We start from the raw sequence: 18,720 nt of genomic DNA on the forward strand, positions 1-18,720 counted from the left end.
GATAAAGAGACTTCATAGATAAGCTATTTATTTATATACTTATTTATATTTATTTTTAGTGGTAACATAGATATACTAAGAAATTTTCCATTTTAACCTTTTTGAGTGTACAATTCAATGGTGTTAATTATATTCATGATGTACTACCATCGCCACCATCTACTACCAAGACTTTTTCAAGACCCCACACAGAAACTCTGCACATTCCCCCCATTCCCTCTTTCCCCCAGCCTTTGGTAACCTCCAGTCTACTTTCTGTATCTCTGAATTTGCTTATTCTAGAGATTTCATTAAGTGGAATCATATATTTGTCCTTTTGTGTCTGGCTTATTTCACGCCACAAAAAAAGGTTCATCCATGTTGTAGCATGTATCAGAACTTCATTCCTTTTTATCACTGAATGATACTGCACTGTATCTGCACACCACATTTTGTTTCTCCATTCATTCAAACAGCTTGGTTGTTTCTGCCTTTTGGCTATTGTGAATAACACTGCTATGAACAGTAGTGCTGTGCCAGTATCTGTTTGAGCCCTTATTTTTGATTCTTTGGGGTATATACCTAGAAGTGGGATTGCTACATCATACGGTAATTCTGCTTAACTTTTTGAGGAACTGCCAAACCATAGGTATGTTTTAAGAATAGAGGACGCCTCACTCTGTTTGGATGAAGTGTGTGTGTGTGTGCGTGTGTGAGTGTGTGTGTGAAATGACCCTGAATGCCCCAGGTAGGTGCCATGGCAGCCTGGAAGGCAGAAAGGCATGCCTACAAACGTGGGTGTGTGGTGTTTCTGCCTTCCAACACAGAATCGCGTGACCCCTGGTAGCACTGTGACTGTGCAGAGTTTGCTCCTGTTTTTAGACACCAGTGGCTGAGGATGATGGAATTCTCTATCCAGACTAGTAATGAGACACCTAGGGTGCAGTGTGTGCAATTATGAGGGCACAAAGCAGGGTATATGTGGGACCAGCATGCAGAGAGTCAGACTGGTACATGAGCAATTAGAAAGAACATTAGAAAGAAAAATCTATCTCTAAGTTTGTCCTTGTCAGCCCCATGGGGGTGGGGTGGGGGTGGGGGTGGGGGAATAGCAGTAGGTTCTCTTGGGGAAAGTCAGTCAGGTAACAGCTGCTCTGCACCTTCTACCACAAACACGGTGCAGAACAGTGACCCATTTCATTTGTCAGAAATGGCTCCAAAAGCAAAGGACCCAGTGGATTTTCTCCTCAGCTCACCTTAAAGGTACAGTCGGTCTTTTATTCCCTTCTAATTGCAGGTCTCATGACCACCAAAGTTGGTGCTCCTGCCTCCCTCAGAATTATTCCTGCCCTGTGCTTGATGGGCCTCTCCTCCTTGGCAGCCACACAAGGACCTGGGCTTTGTGAGCCTCAGGAGTGCAGCCCCCTCCCCCACCCAGCCCAAGCCCTGGTCTGCACCCTCTGCTTTGCCTCAGGGGTGAGGGCGAATGGCACCTGCTGGGGCTCCAGTACTCTGGAAAGCTTTGTTTCAAGGAGTTCGTACCTTTGGGGGTCCAGCCAGGAAAACAGAAACCACTCTAGGCATTTCAACAGAAATGATTGTAGAGAGGGGATTGGTTAAATGGAAGGAAGCAGTTATTACCCAGGTCTGGGTGAACAAAGAGAAGAGCTTAGGGTTATCAGAATCTAGAAGTTCTGAGGAGGGGCCCTGCAGAGCTGGGACCCAGACCCTAGAGGACAGGGGTGTTGCCTGCTGCTCCTGACACATCTGGACCTCGAAGGAGGGGCTCCGAGGCTCAGAGCTCAGATATAAAGGTGTAACCCGGCTGCAGTTACTAGCATCTCAGAAGCTCCAGAAGAGGCTCTGCCGAGCTGGGACTCGGACTTCCAAGGGGGCTCATTACCTTGTATTACCTGACCGGACCTCTGAGGGGGTTCAGTAGAGTTGGAGACTGGGACCACTGCTGCCACTGGGGCAAAGTCCTGTGCTGACATGACACTGGCTCAAACAGCCGGCAAATCCATTCCTTCTCCTCCAGCTTTCCAGTCTTCACCTAACACCTCCTGTTGGCAGAACTGGTAAAGGAGAAATGCAGTTTGCAGAGTCCCAGTCCCAGTATCACAAAACAGAACAGAGAAAGAGCTTAATAGCTGGCACTGAGCCTTATTCTCAGAGGATATATTAATGGGGGAATTTTCCAGAGTGGCATAAGGAGCCACAGAATGTGGTTTGGACTCTCTCATAGCCCGTCCACTTGGCCAGCTCTTTGAGTCACTGCGTTTGATCTCTCGGGGTTAGCTCTCGATGACAGGTCCTAGGTTTTTATAAATTGCATTTAAAAAAAATCTGGGGAGGGCAAGTCTCCATCTTTATCCCTTTGGGGATCATTTTGATCCTTTGCCCCTTGCCCCAGACTGAACAAAGCCCACTTCCAAGTGATTGGAAAAAGGGAGATTCAAGTGTCAAACAATAATAGCAAGATATTATCAATGTATACCCGTGATTGTGTCATATAAAAAATAAAATACACACCAGTTAATCAAAGCACTACAGACACTTTTAAGTAATCCCACTTTGGCTTTGCATAACTTTATATACTGCCGGCAGCACTCTTGTCTACCACCAGAGACCATAATATACATCAAAAATTCTCCTTTAAATTTATTTTCAGTAAAGATCGGTCTTTTGAACTGCAGCAGTGGAGGCTTAAGGGTACAAAATCTCTCTCGCCTTTTTCTCTTTCTTTTTCTGTCTCCCCTGTTTTCCTCTTTGGTGGGGGGCGGTGACTGTGGGACAGGGGATGGGAACAGCAGTGGGTTCTGCACATCTTGTTGAACCTTCTGTCCTTTGCATGGATCACTTCCTCTCATCTGCCACTTGATTAAGACATTAAAGCAGGAAGGTGAAGGAAGGTTGAGCGGCAGCAGAGAGTGTGAGAAACAATTCTCTACGTGCTTCAGAGAAAAGTTCTGATGGCTGGGCCCAAAGGTGTACTTTCCTAGAACTCCGGGTTGTGGAATCCACACCTCTGGGTACCTTGGGATACGGACGGCAACCCCATACCAATGCTGAACCTTTCCTGGCTGCCCTCAAGAATGGGGCAGCAAATGGGACAGCCTCCCCAACTCATAGAGGGACTGCAGCAGGTGAGTTTGTTGTGAGCATTCATTTCAGTGGTTAGAGCTTAGTCCCAGGTTTGAATCCTGCATTTATTACTTAATAGCTGTGTGACCTGGTGTCAGATTTTATTCTAAGTATACTGAGAATTGCCAGCTCATAGACTCTGCTTCCTTTCCCTGCCTTGAAGTAAGACTGGGTTTAGTAAAACCTATAGAGAGAAAGATGAGAATATATCCATAGGCTGTTAGAGCTGGAAGGGATCTTAAATATCATCTGGTTCCATTTTGTTGTTATGGAGGGATCCCCCCAGGACCACTTCTGCAGTGGGAGGTGGGCTGGTGAGAGTAATCCTCCATATTTTTCAAGTGATTGACGTATTATTTTTCCCAAGATGTCTAGATCTCTTATGTCACTCGATCATAACAACAGGTCTGAGGTAGGTGCAGACAGGTGTTGTTTTCCTCATTATACTGAAGATGAAACCAAAGCCCAGAAGGTAGAGTTGAATTTGCTCCTGAACAAATGGAGTCCCTTGTTTCCCAGTCTCCTAATCCTTCCACAACTCTGCACTTCCTCCAGGTATGCCCGGGTGGGCAGGCCTGTTTATATTACATACCCCAAGACAGCTATTTGAACCTCCTGGATGAAGTCCCTGAAAGGGAAACATGCTCATTCGGTACTGACAGGTATGAGCTGGGGTGAAGGGAGGAGCTCAGAGCAAAGGGACTGACTGCCCTCAAGATTGCTCAGCTTCATGAAGACCACCATCTTTTGAGATTCTTTCTAGCACCTGACCTAAGTCCCATCCACAACAATAATGATTTTCTTCCCTCGTGTCCTGAGATCAGTGGGAACAGAGAGGGGCTGCTGGCTGTTATTTATGCTATACCTGTAAGAGACAAAGTTCCCATTCAGCCTCCTTTGTCCTTGACTGGATCTCTCAATCCCGAGCTTCCATGGGGAAGAGAGGAGGCTGTAGATAAGGGATTTTCCTTATCATCTTTACTGACAGCAGCAGCAGGGCTAAGAATGCTCATGGTGCCACGAGGGGCCATCCCAAGGGCATTCCCACCAGGGATTCCCTAAGTGTTGGGTGAAATCTAAGAAGAGCAAGCTGCTGTCCATCTGCCAGCCCCAGGGGTCAGGCACTCCCAGATGGTGCAGAACGGGCAGGGGCAAAGGGCAAGGAGAAGTATGTCAACTGCAACATCAGAAGAGTCTAAATAAGGATGTCCTGTTCCCTGTCCATGCCTTTCTTTTGATCTTCTGAAAGGAACACAACCCTACAATAAATACTCCAGTCTTATATAAATAAGCACCCGCCTTCAACTGCCGCCTTAGCCTGCTTCCTGGAGTCCTAAGAATGAAAACACAGGTATGTTCCCTAAAAAGGTGTCGAGGTTAGGAACTATAAAGACCATCCCCAATGAAGGTGATAAGCCCCTGGGACAGGCAGCCAAACGGTGTAGAGATGGGGTGGGGAATGGAGGTAAATGCTATGGGACCTGCTTCCCTGGGCAGAGCGAAGCAGAGGAGAAACGCAGGTTTCCGAGTAGTCTAGAGGCAAGAACAGATGAAACAATCTCAGTGGGGACTGAGCAGCTGAAAGACTCCGGAAGCCAAGGTCTGAGTCTCTGGAGCTTTCTTTTCAGCGGCCCTAGCTGCAGATTCCTGAAAAACCAGCACTTTGCGTGAGGCATCTCCCAGCTCAGAAATGAGTCACGCCTGCTTATTTTAAGTTCTGACCTCTTGCCGGGAAGGGAATCCGACATGGAGAGCCACGTGCTGTGAAGCAACCACGGCCCTGGGCCAAGGGGAACAGAGGCCCCTCCAGCTCCCTGACAACCTCCTTTCCAGCAGTCCAGTGTCAACAGAAGCCAAACGGCTGTCAGCACTCACACCCTGCTCCTGTGCTCAGGCAGCGAGAGTGGGACACACGGCGCCAGTGGTTCTTATGCCCCTCGCGGAGCTACTGGAGGCTGGGGGAAGGGGGCAGCAGGACAGGGAAAGAAGCCCGGCTTTGTCCTCTTTCTAGGGCTCTGGCCTTGTTTTTACCGTCCACACCAAATTGTCCTGGGAGGCTACTGTAGTCCTTTTGCACTCAGCCAAATGTATTTAAGTCTTTTAATAATTCATATCCCCGTTTCCATAACCAGCCCCACTTAAAGAGGGATGGATCCCAGGGAAACCTAAAAGCTTTGCTGATTGCACAGGCTCATCCAGCATCTTCATAAAAGGTTCTCAGAATCGACAGCATCAATGCTTATGAAGAAAAACTAGTAGTTCCAGCTGGTAGTCATTGAAAAGTCATTTAATATTTCTCAGTGCAAGGAGCTGTACTTAATGGGACACAGTGTTTTTTCCCTAAGCAGTTGGGAAAAACCCTTGACATCATATTAATAATGTCAAGTTTTATTGGCTCTCTCATTTGACATGATATTAAACTTTTCAGACTCTATCTCGACTGAGGTACAAGGTTGTTAAAATGCGGACAAGATTGGAATTCTACGAAAACGTGGCATGAAAGAAATGCCTGACCCAGCGAGTGGAGAGAGATGGGGGAGAGAGACTGAGGGGCAGGGGGTGGTGGTGGAGGGGGTGGGGGGCGTTAATAGACAAGTGTTACTTTGTGGGGAGACTCTGACTACAGTATCCCTTTCTCTGTGCTGTTTTCTTTCTGAGAGGGATGGTTTAGGCAACTCAGGGGAAGGATGGGTGCTCAAAACTATTTGGCACTGGCTTACTCATCACGCTCTCTAAGTCTAGTTCTCTGGGTAAAATAAAGTGCAAACATCAATGTTCAAGCACTTTACAGAGTCTGAGGTGCAAACACAAGCACCACTTTGCTCCAAGCATTTTCTTGGGACAGGAAACTCCCTGGGTTTTCATAGCTGCTTGAACGGTGGCCCCCAAAAAGTCACTTTCATGACCTAATCCCTGGAAACTGTCAATATGATCATCTTTGGAAAAAGCATCTTTGCAGATGTAAGTCGAGGACCGTAAGATGAGATCATCCTGAATTATGTGAGTCGGGGCCCTACATCCAGTGATGGGCGCCCTTGTAAGAGGAAGGCAGGGGGAGATTTGAGGCTTGCAGAGAAGGCTACGTGAAGATGCAAGCAGAGGTTGGTGTTATGTGGCCCTGAGGTGAGGAAGCCCAGGGTAGGCGGGAGCCAGCCCAAGCCGGAAGAGGAAAGAAGTATCTTCCCTAGAGCCTCCCTGCCGACACCTTTAGTTTGGACCTGGCTTCCGGAATTGTGAGAGAATATATTTCTGTTGTTTTAAGCCACCAAATTGGTGGCTATTTGTTGCACCAGCTCTAGGAAACTAGGACACTTAATAATAACAACAAGCAATAATAATAGCTAATGCTTACCTAGTGCTACCCCATGGCAGACACAGTCTAAGTGATTCATCATGTTAACCCTTGTTGGATCCTCACAGCTGCATGAGTTGATGCTATTGTTGTCGTCATCATACCCATTTTAAGACAGGAAACTGAGGGAAAGAGGCATTATGGGATTTGCCCAAATCTCATGGCTAGTAAGTATGAGACCTGGGAATCAAATCCAAGCAGGCTGTGGCTGGAGTCCATGACCACTCTTAGATGCAATGCGAGTCGCTTTGGAAATGCAAAGTGTCACGTGTAAAGGTTAGGCCCTGACACCTGGCCCTGTTAGACCTCGCCCAATCCCTGTCCCCCGTCCTTTTCCCACCGGTTTCACTGTCGGGGCCTGATGTGAAGGCAAGGAGGTGGTTTCCAGCAGGCAGTCAGCATTTGCCTTTGCCTGTCAGGCACAAAACCATAAATAACATATTTTAAGTAAAGAACACCCCAGCAACCCAATAATGCATGTCTAAAGCCAATTTGATGTTGCAGAGTTGCAGTCATACTTTTATGCTTTGTTTAAAGAAATTGTTTCCAGCATATTTGTAGTGAAATCACTCCAAAGAGTTTATTTTGGATGATTGATTTATAGGAATCTGGCTCATACACCCAGAAGATGACACTTAAATCATATCTTCTTTTCATTTATAATAAGGAACAAAATGATCATATTTTGACAAGTCTGATCATTTTGGGGGTTGAACAGGTTCCCTTGGTGGGCTCAGTCTAAAGCTCACAGAACTGATAAAATATTATTATGTCTCACTAAAATCGCTGCAGCTGCTCTGGCTGGCTGCCCCACAGAACACAGAGCGATTGGCGGTTTATCCTGAGTAGTCAGTCTACTATGGATTTTAAAGAAGGAGACAACTGGAAATATCTTTAGTGTGATTCCAAAGTCTTCCTTCCTTAGTTTTGTACTTAAACACCCAATCCCTGCAAAGGGGTGAGGTTGTAGATTCACAAGTCATTCTGTGTCCTTCCCTTCCCCTTGGGGGTCTGCTGTAGGCTCTGACCTCCCGACCCTACAGAGGGCTCATCTCATTCCCAGGCTGAACGGGAATTTTAATGGCCAGGACAGTGGCGAGGGTGGCATTTGCTGGTTGGGGCCAGCCTTCTCACTAAACCAAACAAGTCGGTTTTGTAGGTCTCATTTGTTTCCAGATTCTCAGCTGGGACAGAAGCTGCCTGTGTCACATCCCCAGATGTTTCTATCTTCATGCCCCACTGCCTTGCTTGGGTTTTGAGTCACGCCGAGCAGCCTGGGCTCAAGTCTGCCTTCTGCCCCATCTTCACACGTCTCTCATGCCAGAGTTGACAGGCATCCTCTCGTGCCTTCTCTGGCAGGGGCCCGGCCCTGCACCACTTCCGTCTTCTTAGGGAGAAGAGAGTTCAGTCTGTGACAACCACACAGTGAGAAGACCAGGAAAGTTCTCCTGGAACAAAACCTCACCACGTTCTCGGGGTGCGTGGCAGTCTGTGTAAGCGTAGTGCAGTGAAAGATCTTCCTTCTCTCATCTCCCTCTTTCATCTTCCCTAATCCCCTCCCCTCGACTTATCTTTCTTTTTCTCTGTGCCCCCAGCCCCCCTCCTCTTTCCGTTCACTATCGAGAACAGCCAATTTAGCAAGCAGCCATACAGCTCCAGCAGAAGTCCCCAGGATCCATGGCTGTAAGGAATGACAAAGCTGGAAGGGAAAATCGGAGATGAAACGAGCATTTGGATCTTGCTGAAACGGGAGCTTAGCACCCTGAATGCATTTCTCATGTGTGACACGGGCACTCCCTTCTCTATGCTCTCCACTGAGCTACAGCAGAGCCCCGAGTCTGCTGGCTTTGAAACACTTTGCACTGTGACCCTGAACTATCCTCAACTCTGCAAATGGTCCAGAAAAGGCCGTGCCCTGGTCTGGCTTGGGTACAGCCACAGGCTCAGCGAGAAGGAAACCTCAACCGTAGTCCTTGGGCAAGACACTTCAGGCAGTGGGTAACAATTCTCATTTGGTGTTTAGCGCTCAATGCCTGAACCAAATCCTGCAGGAGTTTCTGGCTTCTAGTTGATTGTTTTAAAATGTGAATTACTGACCTTGGGCAAGTCATTAAATTTGTCTGAGCTTCATTGTTCCATGTCCAAAGCCCGGAGCTCACAATGATGTCCTTCCAGGGATGTTGTGAGGGCTGAATCAGTTAACATATGTGAAAATTCTTTGCAAACTGTAAAGTGCTATATTAATATGAAAGCAATTAAGAAAGACTGAACTGTATTGGGTATTTGCTATGTGCCAGCCATTGTGTTATGTGCATTTGCTCATTAAACTCTCATAAAAATCCTTGTGAGGTTGGATACTATTATTGCCCCCTCCCCCCTTTTTTTTATGCCAATGGGGAAATTGAGGTGGCTCAGGGGACTGGTTAAGGGAAATCCACAGCTCGTCAGTGAAAGAGTGGGGATTCTCCAGAGCCCCAACTCATACCACTAATATTTGTAATAACAACAGTGTATAATATCAGTATCAGTATTATTGCTATTACTATCATTATTTTCATCATAAAGATCTTACTCTTCCCTCCCACTCAGCAGGTGCCCATCCTAACTGAGGCGCAGTCTCCTCTCCTTGCTTTGCAGGCAAACACCAGTATGGACTGACCAGCCTGCCAAATATTTTCCTCTTCCCAAATGCCCCTGGACCGGAGGGCAGTTGGATGTCCTGGGCCTCTTTGCTGCTCCATTCGTACCAGCTCTCCATTGACCTGAGTGAGTGGGCCAGTGACTATTTGCAAGGCTGGCTCTCAGCTTGGGATCCTGATGCAAAGGCACTTCAGAGCCTCCTTGGGGCCCCTACCTCTGTGGATCCCAGGGCCAATATTTTGTCCCAACCCATTTTCTCTGGGACTCATTTATCAGAGCTACTCCTTAGCAAGAGTGAGCTACTATTCTGAGAGCCAGGCCAGAACTTGGGGGAGCTAAATTAAAGAAGGGAAGGGAAAGGAAAATATGGGAAGCAAAGGGAGAAGAGAAGGGAAGAGAGAAGAGAAGACCCCTAAGTGCAAACCCTTTGATAGAGCCAGTGAGAGATCTTCCTGGGGGATTACAGTGACACACACGGCGCCCTCCTCACCAGCAAGCGTTTGGAATAATTACCCAGGGGCAGAAACACTCAAAGAGGCAGTAAGCTGGCTAAGGCTCTTAAGAGGCAGGCCTGATGATATGGTTGTGTATCCGACTCAGGGCTCAGGTCGTGGCAGGGTCGCATATTAGCTGATTATCTGATTCTGTCAGCAGAGAGTTTTCAGTGAGTCCAAAGAAGCAGCCCCCAGATTTCCTCAGGGAAACGCTAAGCTTAGACACCTGTCGAGGGGTCCTTGTGTGGTGCTTTCCTGGAACGTGTCCTCAGTACATAGTGTATCCACGTAGGAGGTAGAGTCAGAAGCGTGGAAATGTCTTCCAAGCTTCATGTTGCCACAGGGTTCTGGGAGATTAGGTGCCTGGGAATTGTGGCTCCCCTCCCTCCTGAACTTCAGCTCTTTCCTGTGAGAATCTTGAGCATGGACAGCCTACAGATGCTGGTTTCAGCTGTTGAAAACTTTTCTCCCTCTAGCCTTGCTGGGGAGTGTTGAGGTGACTGGGAAGAATGGCTGGGCAGGAGGGGCTGAGGAAGAACCACTGCTGTGACGCAACACAGAGCGGAAGGCAGGAAAATGCATAGGTGGACATGAGTGGCTGTTCTCTTTCCAACCAGGGGAGTCTTACCTGGCAGCAGGAGGGACTCAGCTTAGACACAAAGAAGAACTTACTCCATTCAGACAGTAAGCCAAGATGCCTCTGATAATTGTGTCATAATGACTAAATTTTATCATTTACTCTATTTACTGTTCTGAATGTTCTTATGTTATCTCATTTAATCCCCCCAGCTACCCAATGATAGGGGCATGATCATTATATTTGTGCAGCTGAGAAAGCTGAAGATCAGAGATGTTAAATAACTTCTCTGAGGTCACACAGCTGGAAAGGGATGGAGCCAGAAATTGAGACCCAGGCAATCTGGGCTCCTCACTGTGACTTTACACTGCCTCCCTGGAAAGAGCTAAGAAATGCTGGAGATGGTTCTGGCTGGGTGGTGCATAAACCCCATAGACAAAGAGGTAGGGGAGAGAGTTTCATGGATGGCCTTGGAGCTGTGTGGATTTATGAATCTCAAGAGAGCGAGGAGGTTCTCAGTGACTCTGTGAGCAAGACATCCTTGCTGATGTGATCTCCCTCCCCCCTCCCCTACAATTTCTCCGAGCTCCCCCTCCTGCCCCTTCCAGAAAGGTGGGGGGAGGGAGGAAGTGAGGATGAGGGCTCCTTTGGGGGGGTAAGGCCAGCCCAGGATGCCTCTGCCCTCTTCTGATTGGCTCTCAGCACAGCTGCCTGACCTGCCCCTGTTGGTGGCCACTGATTGCCAGGTAGGGCCAAGGGTCAGCCCCCTTCCCATTGAGCCTCCTGCCCTGAGTGGCGCAAGCAGTGCCCGCCAGGCCCATCCTCCCAGCTCTCCTTGCCTCCTAGACACTTTTTATCTGGCCCGTGAAGCCTTGTCAGTTTCAAGAGCCCCCTGACCTTTTAATAAACATTTCCTATGCTATCGGAGTGTTTCCTAATTCATTCCCTTCTGTCCTAAATCCTATTTAAGTTAATGCCCTTCATTTTCATTTATAAAGACAGATACAAAATAATTATTTCCTATCTCCCTGGTTTCCTTATCTTCTGTCCTAATAAATGCCTTCGGCGGGAGAAAATTTCCCGTCAGTTGAAAGAGTTGGAGTGTTTGTTTTTCTTTCTTTCTTTAAAGAAGAAAAATAAAATGAGTGCTCGGTTTTGTCTCCTCCCCTCCCATCTCTCTCTCGCCCCTTGCGGTCTTTCTGTGCCCCCTGCCTCCTCACCACTGCTGTTCTCCCAGGGCGCTTCTCTTTCTCTCTCCCCTCCTGGCTTCTCCTGCTGCCCGGGCCCTTGCCCAGCTGCCTCGGGACCCTCTCTCATCTTCCTGTTGGTGCTGATGTCTCTGTAGCCTCCCATCTGAATTTCATCAGCCCTTGAACCTGCCTTTGAGCCAAAGTCCCCCCAGCTAGTAAAATTGGTTTGGATGAGCAGACGTGGCCTCAAAAAGAAACATTCTTTGGTTTCCCCTCAAGAAAACTAGTGAGCAGAGAATTCACAGTTCCCTTCTCCAGGCACCTCTTTGAAGTGTTTGATTGAAAGGAGAAGGGATGAAAAGGGATGGGGGTCGTGGTGGGGATAAGGATTCCAGGTTTAAATAGCGGCTCTGAAGCCAGGAATCCAGACTTCCGGGGACCCTCTTTTCCTTGCCATTTGGGGAGGGGCAGCAGTGACTGTTGTTTTTGGCTGTTCTGTACCCACTGCAGTCTTCCACACTCCTTCCGCTTATTTGGGGATGAAACTCAAAACACAAGTTAAATCCCAGGTTTGGAGAAGAGAGTCATTAACGGAAGCAGCCTGATTTTAAGGGGATCAGTCCTGTTCTCAGCAGAGAGTTTTGGTCCAATTCAACATTTAGCACTTGCTGGTCACCTTCTACATGCTGACCCCAGAGATGATTTCGTGTACATTTCACCGCGACCCTGTGATCCAGGTGCCATTATTTCCATATTTTACTGAGTCTCAGTAACTTGCTCCCAGCACTCGGCTGGCAATGATAAAACTGGGCTTAGACCCCAGGCTGGCCCATCTCCACGGCCTCTGCTCCCAACACGTGTTGTTCCTTCATGCGCCTCATTCTCCGGGGCAGTGCCATGTGCTTCTAAAACCCAGGCCTTCAAGAGAAAGGATTTCTGCCATTCTTCCAGCTGTAAAGTCTTTGTCAAGGCGGAGAAGGAACTCTGAAGAGCTCTTTTTTTTTTTTTTTTTTTTTCATTTTTATTGAGATTGTTCAGATACCATACAATTATCAAAAGATCCAAAGTGTACAATCACTTGCCCCTGGGTACCCTCATACAGCTGTGCATCCATCACACTTAATTTTTTATCAATTTTTAGAAATTTCATTACTCCAGACAAGAAATAAAGTGAAAGATGAAAAAAGAAAAAAAGAAAAAGAAACTCTAATCCTCCCCTATCCCTAACCAACCCCCCTCAATTGTTGACTCTAGGATTGATAAAGTACATTTGTTACTGTTTATGAAAAAATGTTGAAATACTAACTGTAGTATATAGTTTGTAATAGGTATATAGTTCTTCCCTATATGCCCCTCTATTATTAACTTCTAATTGTATTGTCATACATTTGTTCTTGTTCATGGAAGCAATTTCTAGTATTTGTACAGTTGATCATGGACCTTGCGCACCATAGTATTCAGTTTTATACATTCCCATCTTTTGACCTCCAACTTTCCTTCTGGTAACATATATGACTCTGAGCTTCCCCTTTCCACCTCATTCACACACCATTTGGTGCTGTTAGTTATTCTCACATCTTGCTACCAACACCCCTGTTCATTTCCAAACATTTAAGTTCATCCTATTGAACATTCTGCTCATACTAAGCAACCACTCCCCATTCTTAAGCCTCGTCCTATATCTTGGTACCTTATATTTCATGTCTATGAGTTTACATATTATAATTAGTTCCTATCAGTGAGACCCTGCAATAATTGTCTTTGTATGTCTGGCTTATTTCACTCAGTATATTGCCCTCAAGGTTTTGTCATCAACCATTTTTTTTTTTTTTTAATATGGTTTTGTTCACTCACCATACATTCCATCCCAAGTAAATAATCAATGGTTCTCTGCATGGTCATATATTTATGTGTTCACCACCTTCACCACTATCTATATAAGGGCATCTACATTTCTTCCACAAGGCAGGAGGGAGAGTCAAAGAAGGTAGAGAGGCAAAAGAAAGAGGAAAAAAAAATGACAGCTAGGAAGCAGCAAAAGGAAAAATAACCTTAAATCAAAGTAGAATAAAGAATCAGACAACACCACCAAGGTCAAGTGTCTAACATGCCTCCCCTATACCCCCTCTTATCTGCATTCACCTTGGTATATCACCTTTGTTACATTAAAGGAAGCATAATACAATGATTCTATTAGTTACAGTCTCTAGTTTATGCTGATTGCATCCTGCCCCCAATGCCTCCCCATTTTTAACACCTTGCAAGGTTGACATTTGCTTGTTCTCCCTCGTAAAAGAACATATTTGTACATTTTATCACAATTGTTGAATACTCTAGATTTCACCAAGTTGCACAGTCCCAGTCGTTATCTTTCCTCCTTTCTTGTGGTGTTTCACATGCTCCCCACCTTCCTCTCTCAACCGTATTCGTAGTTATCTTTGTTCAGTGTACTTACATTGTTGTGCTACCATCTCCCAAAGTTGTGTTCCAGACCATGCACTCCTGTCTTCTATCACCCTGTAGTGCTCCCTTTAGTATTTCCTGCAGGGCGGGTGTCTTGTTCACAAAGTCTCTCATTGTCTGTTTGTCAGAAAATATTTTGAGCTCTCCCTCATATTTGAAGGACAGCTTTGCTGGTTACAGGATTCTTGGTTGGTGGTTTTTCTCTTTCAGTATCTTAAATATATCACACCATGAAGAGCTCTTTTGTGCAGGTATCTAGAAGATGAACTCTGAGCTCTTTTATCCTTGGTAGGGAATATAGGTTAGGAGGGCAGAGAAAGTCACGGGAGAAAAATATTTGAAAACATGGTGCTAGGGAGAGGTCATGGACCAGTGGATGGGGACTGGGAATTTATCTACATCAAATACTTTTATTTTATAATCGAGGAAACTGAGGCCTTGGGAGGAGGCAGTTCTGCCCCTTGCCTTCACGTGGCTCAGCAGCTAAGATGCACTGACTGATCTTGCCGTGGCCCCGGAGAGCACTGCTTCTCTGGGGGAAGCTGTGGAAACCGCCTGGGGATGGGCCCAGGGATGCCAGGGAATTGGGCACCTCTCTCGTAAGACCCAAGCTTGGGAGAAAGAAGGGGCTTAGGGAGGCCAGCAATGGCCAGAGGCTCCAGGACAAAGAAGGAGCTGTCATGGGGCTAACACTCCTAGCTTCCCAACCTCTGAAAGGAGCACAGGTCCCTGAGCCCCCACATCCTGAGAGGAGTGTCCATTTCTGGTCAGTGGACAGGGCCATCTCGCACTGGTGCTGGCTTTCTTCTGGCTCCCTGGGAGACCTCGACTTGGGGGACCAGTAGCATGGCCATCCACAGCTTAGTGAGTCTCAGTGATGTGCAGAGGAACCTTACAAAACATCATCATCACAGTCTTTAAGCAAGTCAGGAAGGATGATGTTGGTGAGGAGGCACCCACAGCCAGAGACTGTTTGCAAAGTAGTGTTAATCAAGCAACTGCTTCATAGATTGAGGTGCCCAAACCCCACACCCAGTCAGTTGAGCTCGCATCTTCCAGTTGACATTTAAAAGGCATTTAGAGGCTTTCCTGTCTCCCTCTTGTCCTGTGACTCCACCATTAGAACATTCTCTTGATTCTAGGGAATCTTTCTCTCTATATACGTCATGGGCAGAGGGAAGCATATTAAACCACCAGTATAATTGGCTTGACACGGGGCAATGAAGGGACAGGGCTCCAAGACAGGTATGGCTTGGTGGGTGAGTGTGTTGCTAGTGATGGGACAGATAGTGGATTTTGAAATTCTCTGAGCATAAGTCACCTTGGTGAGGGGTCAGGCCCTGGTGGGGAGAGGGGAGACAGAAATGGAAAAGAGTTTGGGGAGGACGAGCAATCTTGAAATGTGGCTTCCAAGACATGAAAGAAACTTTGCCAATCTCACATTGTTCCTATTGGCTGCTCCAAGGGGATGGAGAGGCTACAGGGTGTGGAGACAAGGGAAAATGGTCAGGGAATTCCTGGAGCTGGGTTCCAAACCTCTCTGAGCATCAGTTTCTGGTCCCTTAAAAAGAGAGTGTGTGGCTCTCAGTATTTTCTAAACTTCAGCTTATATGAGTACAGTTTTCATGAGTTTTGTCAGATCTGCAAGTATTTTTCTTTCAACTGACTTTTAAAACTTTTTCTCACTCTAAACATACTATCCAGAGTATGTGGGTCTGGTGTGCAAATCATATTTTCTCTAATGTATACTAAAATATATTTGACCCCTAATTTTCTTTACGGTTCATCTGTGCACCACCTAAAATTACCTTTTGTACTTACTCTTTGAGAAATTCTGAAATTCTGGGTTATGTGGTTGTATTCCCCTTCTATCTCTGTGAAGTCATGATGTATTACACAGGGGAATACTTTCATTTTCCTTTTGTAAATGGAGGGCAAGATTTGGAGAAGTTCTGAGTCCTGCTGGTAAAGAGAAAAAGATCTGCATGTTTCATGGATGCCAAAGCCAGATTCTGAGAGCAATGATAAAGTTATTACTAATTGCAGCCAATTACTCTTTTGGGTACTGGTAAGGAAAATGACTTCAAGTCTAGAGTTGTCTCAAAAAGAATTACCCTACTGGTAAATAATTTTGACTTGGGTAATTTTTAATGCTAAAATTTGCCATGAGTACTTAGAGAATTAAAGAAAAAAAAAAGCAATAACCCCATTGGAGCTTAATAAGGCAGTTTTGTAATTAATAACCCACTAGTCACACCTGTAATTTGGGGTATGAAGAAGAAGAAACATTAGCTCTGTGTTCTTTCTTTGTCCCTCTTCTGGAGGGTGAAATTATTTTCCCTCAACCTCCTAGGCCTGAGAGCATCCCAGAAGTTGTCCTGAATATCTCAAGGACCTCACTTCCCATCCATCCCTTAGTCTAACAGGACAAATGTCCATCGAGGTAGACCGTGCACTGTGCTTCTCCAGCTAGGCCTTTGAATTCCTTCTGCCTCTTTTCCTGGCCATGAGAGAGTGATTGGTTACTTCTATTTTTCTTGGGCCTCAGTTTCATCATCAATAAAATAAATATGAAGTGAAATGGTCTGAAGACAGTTAAGCTTGAGAACCATGTGTGTGTGCATGTATATATATATATATATATATATATATATATATATATATATATGCTGTACTTGCATATAAATATATACATGCTGTAAGCTGCTGCTGGATCTTTAAGCAAATATGACATTAAATTGCTTGGAATAATTTAATTAATTTATCATTTTTATTATTCTTAGGCATTAAGTTTCTAATAAACACTCTCATTCAGTTCATTCATCCATTCATCCACTTTTCCCACAAATATTTATTAAGTATTACTGACAGGCTAGATTTTGAGGGAGACACAAAAGAGGTATTAGAGATAGTTTCTGCCCTTCAAGTCTTTATATTCTGTTTATCCAAAAGACATTGGCAGATAATAGTTAACTCACTGTACACCTTAGCAGGAGACAACAGTGACATGAATGATGCAGAGGACAAACATTCCAAGAAGTAATCATTCTAAGAATTCAAAGAAGGAGAAAGACATCTTTGTAGGGTGAGGGATCCAAAAAGCATTTGGGATTTGGGGAAGTGAGGAGATCTGAGCAGGGTATTAAAGGATGAATTGCATTTGGGTTGGCAGAGAAGATGGTAAAGGGTGAAAATTGAGTGTTTTACATGGGAGTATCAATTCTGCCATCCACTTGCTGTGGGACCTTGGCAAATTGCTTAACTTCTCTGATCCTCAGTGTTTATCTCTGAAAAAAAAAATAATAAGGGTTGGACTGGTTTGCTCTGAAGTTCTATGATCCCCTGAAAATCTGGGCAGGGGCAGGGCATGAGTTAGTCCAGAATGGAGGAAGGGGAATGGCTTAATGCCCTTTAAAGAACCTTGTCTGGTTTTGCCCAGAGTTGACCGTTCTGATTCAGAGACCATTGGCGAAGCTGTGATTGGACTGAGGACAGTAGCCTCGAGGTCTGATCTGAATTCGCTTTCCCTGGACTGAAAGAAACACTGCCTCACTATCTTGCCAACAACTGCCTATGGCAAATTCAGTACGCTGCTTGATGCAGCATTTGGAGGACATTTTCCCCGTGAAAACAAAAGTTTTTGCTTAATTATTCAGCACACTCATGTGTTTAAAAATAAGGTCCACTCTCTAACTAGCTGTCTTTTTAACAAAGCTCGTTGGCTTCTGGGGAGCCTGTCCCCCATTGTCTGAGGCTTCCTTATGAAACACTCTGGGCCAGGCATTGTCCCAGTTGTCCCAGGGCTTAGAGAGAAGCTTCCCCAAGCAGAATGAGGTGTCGGGACTGCCTTCCCTCGGCAATAAGAGGAAGGTGCAACTAAGTGCCCTACAGGCACAGGCAGAGTGTGGATGGGGATTAGACAATAAGATGAGGTCACTTGCCCCAAGGGTGGATGGTGAGTTTTAAGGGGCGTCAGAGAGGACTTTCTCCACACTGTCTCTTGACTCAGTTTTGTTTATCCATGCATCTTGCCTCCATTCATCTCACAATCCACCTAACACGTATCATTGCCTGCTCTGCGCCCTGCTCTGCTCTAGGTAGTTGGACCCTAAAAATACAGACGAATCAGAGTAAGACAATTTTCAAGGGAAATTGATCTAGAGGGGATCTTGCCATCTGCCTTGCCCAATGGAGTCTTTGCTTTCTTGGGGGCTCCCTAGCAGCATGGCATTTAGAGGGTTTGGCTGAACTGGTGGAGGCTAGCATACCCTAAGGAGGGGTCAGACCTCGGCTCCCAGAGGGCAGAACCACATCTGTATTTCTGGCTTCATACCCAGAGCAGCAAAAGCCCAATGATTGAAGGATTTGGATGATGAAAATGCTATTTATCAAAATAGCAGCCCACTTAGATGCCAGAGTTATAGCACTTAATGCAGTCACCAGCCTACCTGTGTCCCCTTGATACTCTAGCCTGCTTGCCAAAGATGCCAAGGAACAGCAGCATCAAAAGACAGAGAGAGAGTGCTTGAAATCGGAATCATGCGTCATTCTAGAGTGAAGCCAGAGAGTCAGGGAGGGACTGTCATTTTGCCTGTGATCCCGTCAGAGGGTCTTTCTGCCAGCACTCAACTCTTCTGGGGAGATACCTGCCTTCCGTCAGGGGTGGAGGCATAGGCTGAGCAGTGGTGGTGGTGGCTGTGGGACTTCAGGAATGGGGATTTGCAGCTATCTCCAACCCTGGGTTACAGAAGGTAGTTCAAGTGTATCAATCATTTGTGTTCCACAACTGGGATGTCCAATAGAAGACAATGTGAGAAAAGAGTCGAAAGTAGCCTTAAGGAAGGGTTTAGGTAGACATCTGGTACGACTTCCTATTATTGT

The sequence above is a fragment of the Choloepus didactylus genome, chromosome 6 (assembly GCF_015220235.1).
Source record: "Choloepus didactylus isolate mChoDid1 chromosome 6, mChoDid1.pri, whole genome shotgun sequence".
Taxonomy (NCBI): domain Eukaryota; kingdom Metazoa; phylum Chordata; class Mammalia; order Pilosa; family Megalonychidae; genus Choloepus; species Choloepus didactylus.